Source organism: Hippocampus comes, unplaced genomic scaffold, assembly GCF_001891065.2.
Source record: "Hippocampus comes isolate QL1 unplaced genomic scaffold, H_comes_QL1_v1.1 scaffold176, whole genome shotgun sequence".
Lineage (NCBI taxonomy): Eukaryota > Metazoa > Chordata > Actinopteri > Syngnathiformes > Syngnathidae > Hippocampus > Hippocampus comes.
The window spans coordinates 1,690,490-1,704,304 of NW_017805826.1; positions in this window are offsets into that span (position 1 = coordinate 1,690,490).

The following is a 13,815-nucleotide window of genomic DNA, read 5'->3' on the forward strand; positions in this document are numbered from 1 at the left end:
AATACCAGTCAGGGGTGCGGCCGTCATGCCGAGACAAATTGTCATCGACGGGCCGTCATGCGCCAAAACATAGTCGGCGTGGCAGTCATCAAAAACATGCATGGTAGGTTAATTGAATGCTCAAAATAATAGATGATTGTGGGAGTGAATGGTTGTTCGTCTATGTGTGCCCTGCAATTGGCTGGCAGCCAGCTCCAGGTGTACCCCGCCTACCACCCTAAGGCGGCTGGGATAGGTTCCAGCATTCCAGTGACATGTATGTAGGCACAGTATATGACACACATACACACACACACACACACACACACACACACACACACACACACACACACACACACACACACACACACACACACACACACACAGACAGACACAGAGACACAGAGACAGACAGACAGACAGATAGATAGATAGATAGATAGATAGATAGATAGATAGATATCAGCCAAAAACCCGAAACATTATTGTTGTTTCTCATTTACCACCTGCATGGTAAAGTGCACCAAGCCTAAACCCTGACCCTTGACAGTGGGGTGGTCAGAGGAAGGCCAAAGGTTTTCCTGGAAGTGTGCATCATACCCCACATCAAGTGCTCATGGAGACCACAAAGAGGAAGTTGGTCCATTCATACAGTGTTTGTTCTTATTGTGAATCAGTACAACAGAAACACAAGCTAATGTCTCCTTCATGTTGGATCAAAGGTTACATGGGGTCTGTGTACTTGAACAGCTTGCGTGTCATTCAAGATCCCATCCATCTTTGTGACCATTGCTCTTTAATCCACTTATCATCGCTTGTGATTTGTGTTTGAAGACATGACTCATTTACATTGGCCTTCCGAATCCATTCGGTTTGTGCTAGGACTGCATCTGGTTTGAGAAAATGAAAGGCCCAAGCAGAGAGCAGAGAGCCTTCTCTTTGATCAGACTTCTTCTCTTTCTCTGAGGAATGACACTTAACCCTTTAATGCCATTTGTATCATATTTGATACATGCATTTTCATTATGTAACTCATTCTTAAATTACATCGAATCATCTGTATCAAATTTGATACTGCAGGTTTAAAATATGGTTTTCCCCAAATTATCATTTTCAGATGTAATCTACATAATGCTTATCAATGTGATATGACAAATATCTAAAACAACGTGATATGGCAAAAATATTTTTGTGGATTTTGTTATAAGGGTTAATGAACATCTCAGTTCCCAAAAATCAGATTTTTTTGGCTATTCCTTGATGGGTCAGGCATTACAGGGTTAATTCCATTTCCCAAATCGCATGTAACCCAGTTATTAGTTTGGGTTGACAATTCATTAAAATGTTTTCTATTACATAAAAAGGGCAATAGTAATGCTTAAAAAACTAACTCACAATGTAATAATAATGAGTAAGATAAATGTAGAGGTGATTGTGTTGTATTAAAAAAATTAGGCATTCCTTCCCTGGGAAGGAACAGCCCGAAGGCCCATTTTTGGGACAGAGAACAGAGAACGAGACTTTCGTTAAAAAGGACGGATTAAGCTAGGACGGAAGTAGGTTTTCATCGATCCCAGCGGTCTTTGGGCAGTAGGCGGGGGACACCCTGAATCGGTTGCCAGCCAATCGCAGGGCACACAGACAGACAACCATCCACACTAGGAGGGACATTTTTAAAATAAAAGCTAATTTCATCAGCATTCCAGATAGAAACCACCGCTAGTTAGCCACAGCTAGCCAGGTATGTATCTTATTAGCTCGTCAGTTACGTTGAAGAATTAGCAAGACTTTGGACTAAAAATGGCTGATACGGTACCCTACAGCAGGGGCCCCCAACCTTTTTTGCCCCACGGACCGGTTTATGTCAGACAATATTTTCAGGGACCGGCATTTAAGGTGTGGCGGAAATAATACAACAAAATAATATGGTATGAGCTGCATGAAAACTGTGGCGTTTTCGAAATATAATAATAAACACAAGGAGCGTCTAATCTGGCCGCAACACTCCGATCGCTATGGCAATGTTTAATGCCTTCAAAATACGATACAACGCAAATTCCAAGTGCATGAAAATGACGACTCACCACAGCACCGAGCTTGATTTTCTGCAACCAGACGGTCCTATCTCGGGGTAATAGGAGACAATGACACCTCAAGTGTGTGGTTTATGTCCAGTCTACTTCGTAATTTTGTTTTCGTCGCCGTTGCTGCAGAAAAACGGAATTAAGGCAAATTCTTTCTGTACGGCCTGGTACCAAATGCCCGGCGGACCGGTATCGGTCCGCGGACCGGCGGTTGGGGACCCCTGCCCTACAGTGTCTAAAAATAGCAAAGGTGTCACTTTTAACACCATCATTAAAAAAAAAGAATCAGAGCATGAGGACCTAAGATGATCCTTTTTCATCCATTTTCTAATCGCTTATCCTCACGAGGGTCACGAGTTTGCTGGAGCCTATCGATCTTTTTGATTGGGTGTGTTCGGCGTGGCAGAGAGTGCTCCGTTCCTATTTATTTCAGAACACAGCCAGCGCCAAAGACAAAAACAGCAAATTAATGCAGCATCTGAAAGCACAAAATAAGCCTTCCATTCATCTTATTTGAATCTCGGGTGAGGTGACATTGGGCGACAGGCGGGGTACATCCTGGACTGGTCGCTAGTCAATCGCAAGGCGCATATAGACAAACAACTATTCACAATGTAGGCACTTGAGAGTATTCCAACATGCATGTCTTTCACAAAAGCACAGGAAGAACATGCTAACCAAATCAGACAAATCTGTAAAATTGGAAAAACAGTCTAAAAATATCACATTTTTGTCTCATTTATTATCTTCTGTATCTTTTTAAGTGGTGTATACATTTAGTTTATAAGTTGCATCCAGAGTTTCAGGAATATAGAAGGTGTGTCAGAAAAGTTGTACGGCGGGTGTCTCAAAAGATACATTTCATAGCAAGAGATACCGTGTTTACTTTTCTCAGTGCACGAGAAGGGGTGGTGTTAAAGGGAGTTCGGGTGTGACGGTGAATTGCACTGTGAAAGTCCCAGATTTTTTTTTTTGCACCGTCTCAGAAATGGTGAGGTCAGTTGATGGCCAGTGTGTGTTAAATGAAAATGAAATTGAAAGTGAAACAACATGCAGCTGTTTTCATTGAATTGGAGCTGGAGTTTTGGAAAGGGATTCTTATTTTGGATTCTGTTTCATTCTTACTGTTTGTATGAGAGACTGACCCTTGCGGGGAAGTACAGGTATATCTGAGTGTACAGTGATGTGAACAGTGGAAGACATTAGAGCAGTGAGAATATGTGGAACAGGAAACTTGTATGCTGATATGGTGATCCTTTATGGTTAGTGTCCTGCAATGGACAAAAACTGGTGACTAGATGTTGGGAGATGAAGAGAACTTCCTGACTCTTGGATGCGCCTGATTTTGCTCCAGTGGATGGTCAAATTAAAAGCATCTTCTTCAATGTGTTTAAAAACATGCACCAGTTGTTTCTGGGAATTGGAGAATGAATTACACAACAAATCTGTATTATTATTATTATTATTTTTCAAATCAGAGATACAAGTAAACATTTCTAGATGTATTTTTTTTTTGAGTTGAGTCATTGTTTGTTCTCCAGCACATTCGGTTTTCTACATAATAATAGTAATAATAATAATAATAATGATAATAACAATAATAATCACAATAATAGTATGGAATGTAGTGTCGAATATTTTTATTTTAAAACATCAGAGCTATAAATTACAATGCAAAGTAACATCTGTATTGCGCTAGATTTTTGGGGATCACACTAAGAAACAAAAAGTGAAAATATCTAAAATACCTGAGGTGCTAGAAAAATGTAAATCGATTTTTAGAATCAGTGTCAAAAATATGTTTAGGGTCGCACAAAGCCATGTCTGATTAAAATTTGCTGTTGACCAGTGTTATTGGACAGCGACTATTGTTCTGATTTTTTGTCTCATGTTTTCTGTTTACAGACCAGACCCAAGTCTTTTGGATAAGCATATCCAAGTGGACAATGGATGTAGAGAGAACACAAGCTTCCTGGTTGTACTGCACAGGACTGTCAGGAAACATCTGAGTTCACCTCAGTTGCAATATCAGCCAATTGTACAAATGAATGGGCCCGAACCTCGTCTCGAGCCTAGTTTTCACAAGTGCAAAAATCCTTGTGCATGTCTGCAACTTTCAATCCACTCCTAGTCAAAGGAATACTGTATCAGTAAATCAGTCCTTTCATTTCATACTTGTATCTGAGTCACGTTATAGAATGGATTAATTTTGCAAAGGGTGCATGAGCAAATGAGTAGAATTAAGTCAAAACATAGATATCGCTCAACTGGAAATTGTATCATTGGCTCTCACTTGGCAGCAGTCGAATCAACATCAAATATTGATATTGCTGAAGTAGTGAAAAATCTTGCAACATGATCGTATCATTCCCTTTCGAGCAGTGATTTTCAAAGTGTGGTGCAAGTGACACCCATGCTCCCTCTAGTGGTATGTGAAAGAATCACTGCATTAAATAGATATAAAATTCAAACATACAATTCAATCAAGCATATTATAATGAAGCCTTCAGCTATGCACATAGTCTGTTTAAACTGCACATATTTTGAAAGGTCAGTACAGTACAGTATTTACTTTGCATGCACAGTATTTTTACCTTTGCATATAATCTTAAATTGTTGACTGTTTTTAAAATCGGGTTGAAGCACAATTTCCATGAAATGTTTATGTGCTTAGTGATTCAATGAAAAGTCGAACCCTGCACCTCGGTGAGGCCGACGTGCTAACCAGTGACCCACTGTGCCGCCTTCCGGAAAAAACATTCCTTCAAATGTGAAGCTATTGATAAATGTCTTTGATTTCATGTGACGCTGTCTCTGTTGTTTGTACCACTTTGTCAGACTGAATGAAAAGACCCTGGAGATTTCCCGTCATTTTTCTCTCAAGTGTTTTCACTCAAGCAAAAGAAAAGCCACTTGGGGTTTCCCACACGCTCACAGACCTTTGGTATAAGAACTGCTCCGCAACAGCTGCAGCAGCTTAGTTTAAGTCTCTAATTACACCAATGATTCACTCCTTTTTATTGTACATTTGGACCAATGTGTTTGTCCTTCCAATGTGTTGTTCCTTTCAAAACAAAGCCACATTTGAGGCATTTTGAAAAAATCTGAATATGATCTCATTACAAAATGCACCCATCCATTTTGCCCTATTCCAGCTGCCTTGAAGCCAATGGCAGGGTTAAACATAGTCCGGTTGTCAGCCAATCATAGCGCTCATACAAAGAAACAAATATTCAGACGCACATTCGCACACCATGGATTTAGTGTCCTCACTGAACTTAACGTGTGTTTTTTGGAATGTGGGAGGAACAGACGTGCCAAAGCATTTTCTCCCTTTTTTTTTTTTTTTTTTTTTTTAACTGCACTGTTTGTCACAAATATTTGCAGCTAAGGATTTGCTCGGAAACTTCTATTCTGTAAAAGGTAACCTTTCTTTTGACAGAGAAAATAGTCACGATGTGAGGCTAATTCTGATCGGAGCCAAAGGAAAAGCAAGATGCTCCTAAAGGTCAAATGATCTGTTGTGTTCGTGATAACTCTTTGTTTTGACCTAGAAAACTATGACCTAAATTCAGTGTCACGCACTCACAAATTAACACCACACCTTGTTTCTTCAACATAAATTACTTGTCGGGAAACTACAAAAGGATGGGAACCCACAGTGTACATTTCTTGTATTAAATTATGATGACGCCGGTGCATTGGTGACGGTTACAGAAGGTATGTAAGAGACATAGCCGTCTGAAGAGGAAAAAAAAAGAAAAAAAACGGGTGGGACGATATATCTTTACCCATGACATTGTTTTTAAATGAGGATTGACTTTCAAGAAAATCACTCGACATGTTCTCAACAAACTGTGTCTTTAGTTCACGTGATCCTGAACCTGATCAGTATGTTCTCATACAACGTTTTGGGCACGTTGTTGTTGTAGCTTTGTTTCAAAGACCTTTCTGAAGGATTTTTGTCAAGTTAACCAACGTGAGTTTCAGAAATATCAAAGTTAATAAACTGCAGTACAAAACCAACTGCAACTAATATGACCTCCAGTTGGAAATGAATTTTAAAGGAAAAGTGTCATCAGCGCTACGGTCCACCTGCATTGCATTTTTGTTGTAATATATACAGTCACATAGGCAGCATGGTGATAAGTGCTTCACTGTTTGAATCGCTGACTTTGCATGTACACCCTGTGCTCGCGTGTTTTTTTTTCTTTAAGCACTATACTCCAGTTGGCTCGCACGTTCCAAATCTATCATTTGAGGACTATAAATTGTCCATAGATGTGAATGGTTTTCCCAGGCAGCTATTTTTTTTTATCCATGTTATATTCATTCAACTTACCAATGCTGTCTTATAGTTTGTGTTGTGCAATCACATGAAGAACCAGAAAGAGTTTAGAGATTCTCCCATCCCAGTTACAAAATATGAGTCGTATAGCTCAGTTCCTGGGAGCCAACTCGTCAACAATGAAGACAAGAGCTTTTGCTGTCTGGGCCCCTAAGCTGAGGAACGACCTCCTGGGAGATCTCAGGCAGACAAACATAGCGTCTGCCATTAAATCTTTTCATAAGACTCACTTTTATTATTTGGCCTTGTCTTAAAAGTGTTGGTATTGTTCTAGATTATTATATTCTATATATACACACACTTATTCCTTTCCCACGTGTCTCACTTGATGTGTACAAACTTGTCATTAGTTATATTTTGTTTATATTTTTATGGTGAAGCACATTTTATTTAACTTGTTTCAAAAGTTGCTATACATGTAACATTAGTCGTATTAGTGGACCCTAAAAATATGTATTCTACAGTGGTAATTGAAATGTGTCACTTTCTGACTGGGATCCTACAAAATGAGTGTGAACATCATTTCTCGATGTGCGAACTCAATCCTCTTAAAAATGAACTTCATTGTCATTGCTTATTACACAGAGCTAAACACATCTAACACATCAAGGAGCATAGACTGTATCTGTCATGATAATAAAAATTGCTTGGGACACTTGTTCCGATTTGTACTTTTAAAAGATCGGAGTCAGAAAACGTGTGTATTATTTGGGAACCCACCCGCGCAAGATGTGTGCTTATAATTCCTTCACGTAACTTAAATGCACATTCAGAGGGTGTAGGTCATATGGCACATTCTACAAAGGATGCAACGCATGATAGTTGTGTAGCCGGACTGTTGCATATCCCACAAATCAAACGGACAGATCCCCTGCGGTGCTCTCTGGAGGGTGAAGTAGGATTAGTCCTGCCGCCTCTGTATTCATGCCGGGGTTTAATGGAGCAGGAGTGACTGAATTGACAGGGATGCTTGTTTTGTGGCCAACAAAGGCCTCAAAACACTTAGGCGTTACTTAGAAATTGGGACAGGCTTGTTCACCCTAAGTTGGTTCCCATCCAAATGATATAAATACTGGTTATGAAATTAATTCCGATTGACTGCAAAATCACTGATACAGCAAAAAAAAAAAAATGGCAAGGTGGGATGTACCCCGACCTTTATGACTACTTTCCTGTCACAGATGTAGTTTATTTGGTTTCCTGGATACAAGTCAAACATTCGCCTGGTTCATGGCGGAAAACATAAGGAGTTTCCGATGTACCATCAGACAAACATTTAGATGTCAGAAGTGTAGTTTAAAAAAAAAAAAAAAAAACGATGCTGCTATTCGCTATCAAGCCAGTGGCCAATGCAAGTTTTCCACATGACACCTCATAAGTAGCACAGTGTTTGGGTGACATGGTAAGGCATCATAGAAAGCTTACAAAATTAAACGGATAAGTGCAAATCGGTATTTTTGATCTTATAGAGTAGGTGGTGTTCTTTGTATGGCTTTCTTTAAAAGCAAAAAAAAAAAAACATTCTTTTTTGCAGTGTGACAGTTTAAACCAGGGGTGTCAAACTCAATTTTGTCACGGGCCCCATTATAATTACCGTTTCCCTTGGAGGGCCGTGATGACTGAAAGTATATAAAGAAGTCAAGAATAACGTTTTATTCAACTATTGTTTCAGTAACTGTAATGAGGTGTTTGCTGACAATATGTCACTGATTTATTACATATGAAAATTTGAAATTTTGGTACACATTTTAGCAAGTATCATGGAAGTTGGCATCTTTGATTTGCCTTCGTGGGCCACTTAAAATCATATGGCGGGCCACATCTGGCCCCTGGGCCTTGAGTTTGACACCTGATGTTTTGACATTTATTTTTTCATTTTGCAGCAATAATGATCTGTCACTCTGGTCGGTGGCACTCTATCATCGAAATATGAAATCAGTATGCGGTGATGTTGACTTTTCCTCGAATAAGAGCAGGTTAAAACTGCGAGATTGTCATGATTCTGTTTTTGTTTATATTAGAGTTGGTTTTGTTTCATAGTTTACTGTTAGAGTTCTGTTGCCTTTGTGACCAACAGGTGGCATTGGAGGGCTTCTCCTCCAGCGTCGCACCTGTTGGTCAACATGTCATTAGCTTTTTCTGTTCAAAGAACTGCCACACCGACTACTCTGCATCAGGTTGTTGTGTAACTGTCAAGTTTTTCTCTTACTGTTTCTGTTTCTGTTTCTGTTTCTGTTTTTGTTTAAATTGCAGTTTCTGTTTGTGTCACATTGGTTTGTTTATCACAGTGGTGTGTTCTGTTGTTACCTAGAGTTTTGGGCGTTTTTGGGACTTTGTAATTACTTTCAAATTTGCTTTTCCAACATGTGTTTTTGTTCATACATTTTCTTCGCTACTCCCTGCTTCTCCTGCCTCCCTGCTTTTTGGTTCCATGACCATCACGCTCATACTTAACACAGACGATGTATTGTAGACGGATGTTGATCCAAACACAGAGGTCATGCAATTGTCACGCAATGCCTCCATCCAGCCATTTTCTATTCTGCTTATCCAGTTCGATGTCATGTGGAAGCTGGATCTTGAGGTGCGGTGAATCCTAGATGGATCACCTGTCAGTCGCGGGGCACATATCACGCAATGTATAAAGGGCAATTAGGGGAAGCAACCGCCAGCACTCCAGTTAATCCGTCACAGTGTCTATGTAGAATTCAAGCAAGCAGGTCGAGCCCTTTGACCTCATGATTGTAAACAATGGCAGATGAGATTAGGTTAAACATGTGCACAGCAAGCAGCAATACCCCAACCACGACCATGAAGTCACACCTAAGGTCCAGGAAGGACCATTGCCATAACGCAGTGTCTCCGTGTGATGGAAGCACCAACCCTCTATAATCCCCAGCCCTTAAGAGGCTAGCGAATATCTACTTAAAGCGACATTATGGGGGAGATGTTATACAAATGGGGGTTTGATCCCTTCATCTCTGTGCCAGCCACTTGTTTTGTGTGCTGTCTGCCATGTTGATCTCAGGCTTAGGTTAGGGCTTAATCTTTTAACACCTATCTGACAGATTCTCCATTGTTGTCAGATTTTACAAGACCATGTTTGCGTCTAACAATTTAAACCGCACATCACACAGCAACCAATTCAATTATAGATACAGTATTTAGATACACATGCAAGTGAAATTTCAATCACGGGAAGCACTTGGCATTGTTGGAAGGGCATTTTACACACAGGGGGAACCTTCCTCAATCGGCAGACCTTTACTAAGAAGATTACCTCTTTCAATCTATGTCAGGATACATTTCCACAACATTAACTAATAGCCCCACTCCATGGAGCGTGTGAGAATGCTTAGAGATGACATGATTAGAAGAAGAGATGTGCAGTCATCAGGCTGCAGACGCTGATCGGTGCACTGCTGACATCTGCTGCAAGTTACATGCAAAGCTTCCAGGCGCAGCAAGAAAAACAGCCGTCTGGTTCACAGCCAGTAAGTCATGTTAAAAAGTCTCATGTAGGCCCGCTGCCACACAATGAGCGACACGGCCAAATTCTACTGTACTGAAACACAGAGTGCGCGTCTCTGCAACCGGTTTTCATGGTTGTTGGAAATTAGCTTTGCTTTGATTCGAAATATAAGTCACAGATGAACAGAATTGCAACAATTGTAGATGTAAAGGCAAATCAAAAACATTGTCAAGTCAAGTCAAGTACAACTTTATTGTCAAATGTGATGTAACATACAACACAGAGGAAATTTCTTCCCTCTCAAGACAACATGCAACAAGAGGAGCCGCTGCGGGTGCCCGCGCCGCCGTCAAAAGAAAAGTTAACAAAAAAAATGACAAAATAATACAAGACAACACATACTACAGTGTAGTATGTGTTGTCTTGTAGTAACTACACAGATTGTGTCATATCATGTATGCTTTCACAATGAAAATTATGATTCTGGTTCCAAGGCAACATTTAAACGGCTGCCGTCAAGCTGTACCAATTCAGTGTAGATATATGTGCACAATAACACTTACCGACATTTACTAATAATTTCATTTGTACCTGTGACTGAAAAAGCAAAGTGTGCATAGTCTGCGATCAAAATGCAAAAATGCAGTCAATGAATGGAGCCAGCAGCCTCACAAATATCCATACTGTGTCCATTATTTCTCGCCAGTTCCCACTCTTATGGTGATATTGCTTCAGTGCCAGGACGATCCATTTCTTCCTTGACAAAACAGCTATGTTGTTTGTGGTTGCACCTCAAAAAGCAGTCAGTTTTTTTTCATTGCAATGAGTTGGGATGCTCGTGCGTGTCAATTGCCTGGTGTGCGGATGTGAATTGTCGAGTGAGTGTATTTTAGTTTCGTCTATTGTCTATTTAATTTGTGTTCACCTGCAGCACTTAGTTTAAGCAAGTCATACAATCTTGCTCAGTCACAAGATATTCTCACATTAACGACTTTGTCATGTTGTGTCTTGATTGTGTTTCAGCTCCAGCTGAAGTGAAGTGTGTTTCTCTCTAGCAGGCGTACCTGTGCCACGTTTTCCAATCAAGCCTTGCCATGTATTTAAGGACTGCCAAGCTGCCTGGACATTGTCGGATTATTGACCTTGCTCATGGTTGTGCTTCAAGTGTTGTCTTCTACACCTTTCTATACCTTTTATAGTCGCTCTGGTTTTGTCATAAACCTTTGTAAGTATTTTCAGAATTCCTTTATTTGATCTTGATCCTCCTCGGTTTCGCGTTCGTGGACTTTTGATATTTCGTTTGTTTATTCGATGTCTTCTATTGTACTTTGTCTTTGCAAGCGCTTTTTTTGTTTATGCATTGTTTTTCCTGGCTTCCTGTGACCAGCGATTTCAGTTTGTACTTTTGTCGGTGCGTGATAAATATTTTATATCGCACTATGTCTGAGCCTGCATTTTTGGAAGCTAAAAACATTATTCGGTTCAGTCCTGAGCTTGACACACTTTGCTCTCATTATCCATACTTGCATGAGTAATACTGTATATTCACAATCACAGTTTTTTTAATGGTCTGCCTACAATTTATTGCTTTGTCTTCTCAACTAAACACATAACTGCAGGAAGCTTACTTCATGTTCGACTTGTTATCGGTTAGCTAAACTGCTACGTTAAGGTAGCTTGCCTGTCTTTGTAGGTTTTAATCGTGATGGATAAAATTAGATGTCATAGTTATGTCTCTCATCTTTGAGTGCAAATCTTGCATGTTATCATTCTCTTCTTCCAGATTTAATGAAAAACATCCTTGAATGTAATCTTCAGGGAGGTTGCCCCACATCATTGTGCGTAATAGTGGGTTGTCAGTTTGTGCACGCAACACAAAAAGTTACTTCTTTCAAACACGAGACGTAAAGCACACTGTCTTCAAATTTTTGATTTTCTAACAGACAAGACTTGTCAAGGTATGTAGTTAAAGTAAAATTCAAGTACAGTCTCATGAATAGCAAGTCATTTTCAACTCAACCCTCATAATTTTTTGCTGAACAAGTCCAAAGTCCTGAAATTGGTTATTTAATAATGATGGGAAAGAGGTCTCGTTGAGAAGGTATGCTGTGATTGTGGTGGTTGGGCCTGTTTCCTGCGTTGGACATTTACCTTGAGTGAAGGAACAGCATTGTTAGCAACATCTGGCAGGGGGTGTCCCAAGAGTGCCGAGCTGGTAACATGATGGGCGTCAGGGGACCCAGATGTTGCCCTCCTATCTTAAAAGTGTGTAACACCGCAGGTGGTGGGAAAGAGTGGGAGAGTAAGGGGCAAGAGGAGGACTGAGTTTGAAACAACGGCAAACAGGAAGCCGAGACCTTACAACACAATGCACACCCAGCTTCCTGCAGGGGTAGACAGATAAGGGACAACGCTTTGTTTTAAAGTCATATTTTCAGCCCCAAACGTTTCCCGCTGCTCTAAAACCACATTTTACAATGTGCGTACATTTTGCCTTAACTATAACTGTTTCAAAGAGAAACCACAAGTTTGTTATCCATCAAGAAGAACCATTTTTCCAGGTCATGGTAGATTTGTTTGATTCACATTTGACAAGTGAACACGGCATGGTCTCTGCACATTCAGCAAAATAAGCCTAGCGTTCAAGAGCGGAGTGAATGGACTAATTTTCAGAGGGAACATGCATGCAACTTTACGATGAACAGTGAACCCCAATTATTTTCAGTAGATGGGGACAGAGCCCTGTCTCAAATAATGACAATCTGGATGTTACTGACATCCACTCAAGAAGGTGTATAACTGCCTATACAGTATTCGTCACAAGATGGTGGTTAAGGGCTACTTTTGTTTTTAATGAAGCTCCTGAACCCACTTCAAATCGTTTCCTTGCCACCAAGATGCACCATGATCTTTTGTGTGAATGTCTTTGGACAATTTATACTGTGCTGTTCTGTGCTGTCTTCAAACCAGAGCAACACTTCCCTCTGTGTGCCAAAAGTGACATTGCATTTGGTAAGTATGTCGAGTCAAACCTCTTTTTTGTGGCGTAAAGGGCTTTTTGTTTTGCATTGCTGTATTTATTGTTCTACTAAACCATCCTCCATACATATTTATTTTTTCTTTTTTGTTTTTTTTTTCGGGATTATACTGTGAGGAAAATTAATCTTGAAAGTGACTGGAACTGAGCTTTTTAGTTGAAATTTAAGCAAAAGTATAGTACTTCTTTACATTGTATTTTGTTCTGTTATATCATCCTTCTTATTATTTATTTGTTTGTTTGTTTTTTTTTTTATTCATTGGTCCATCTTCTGCTTATCCTCACTTGGGTTGCATGTGTGGTGGGCTATTTATTGTATACTAAGGAAAATGTTATAAAGAAACATCTGAGAACCACAACAAACAATGAAAGTGGGCTTGACCATGCAAATGAGGAGCAAACGGAATCGGACAGTGACTGTTGGGCTTGGGCATCACTCATCTGATTGGCTGCTTTTGTTCTTTTGAACTGGAAGTGTCCCTTTTCCTTTTTCGGGGGACGGGTTGGCAGGGAGGGGGTTCACTCACAGGCAACAGACCTCTTCATTACAGTTAGGTGGCCATGCTGTGTGGACTCTTGAATGGTGTGGCATGCCGATGATGTGTGGAATATAGAGGAAAAAAAAAACAGATGGCACTACAGGCTCCTCAGAGGCATGAGAAGGCCGGCTGGCCAAGGGAAGAGTTGAGCTGCCTCCTGGTTGGGGATGGAGCTGTGGTGAAGACTGGCATGATCATCAGCTACATCTTCAATGGGTACAAAAGCGAGTACAGGCAGACGACTTTCGACGTGTTTACTGGTAGGACAAGATCATCAAAAAAAAGTGGATAATGGACCATAACTGATTTAATGTTTATTACTGGCAATTCACAGGTTTGGTTTATGTAAATGGAGT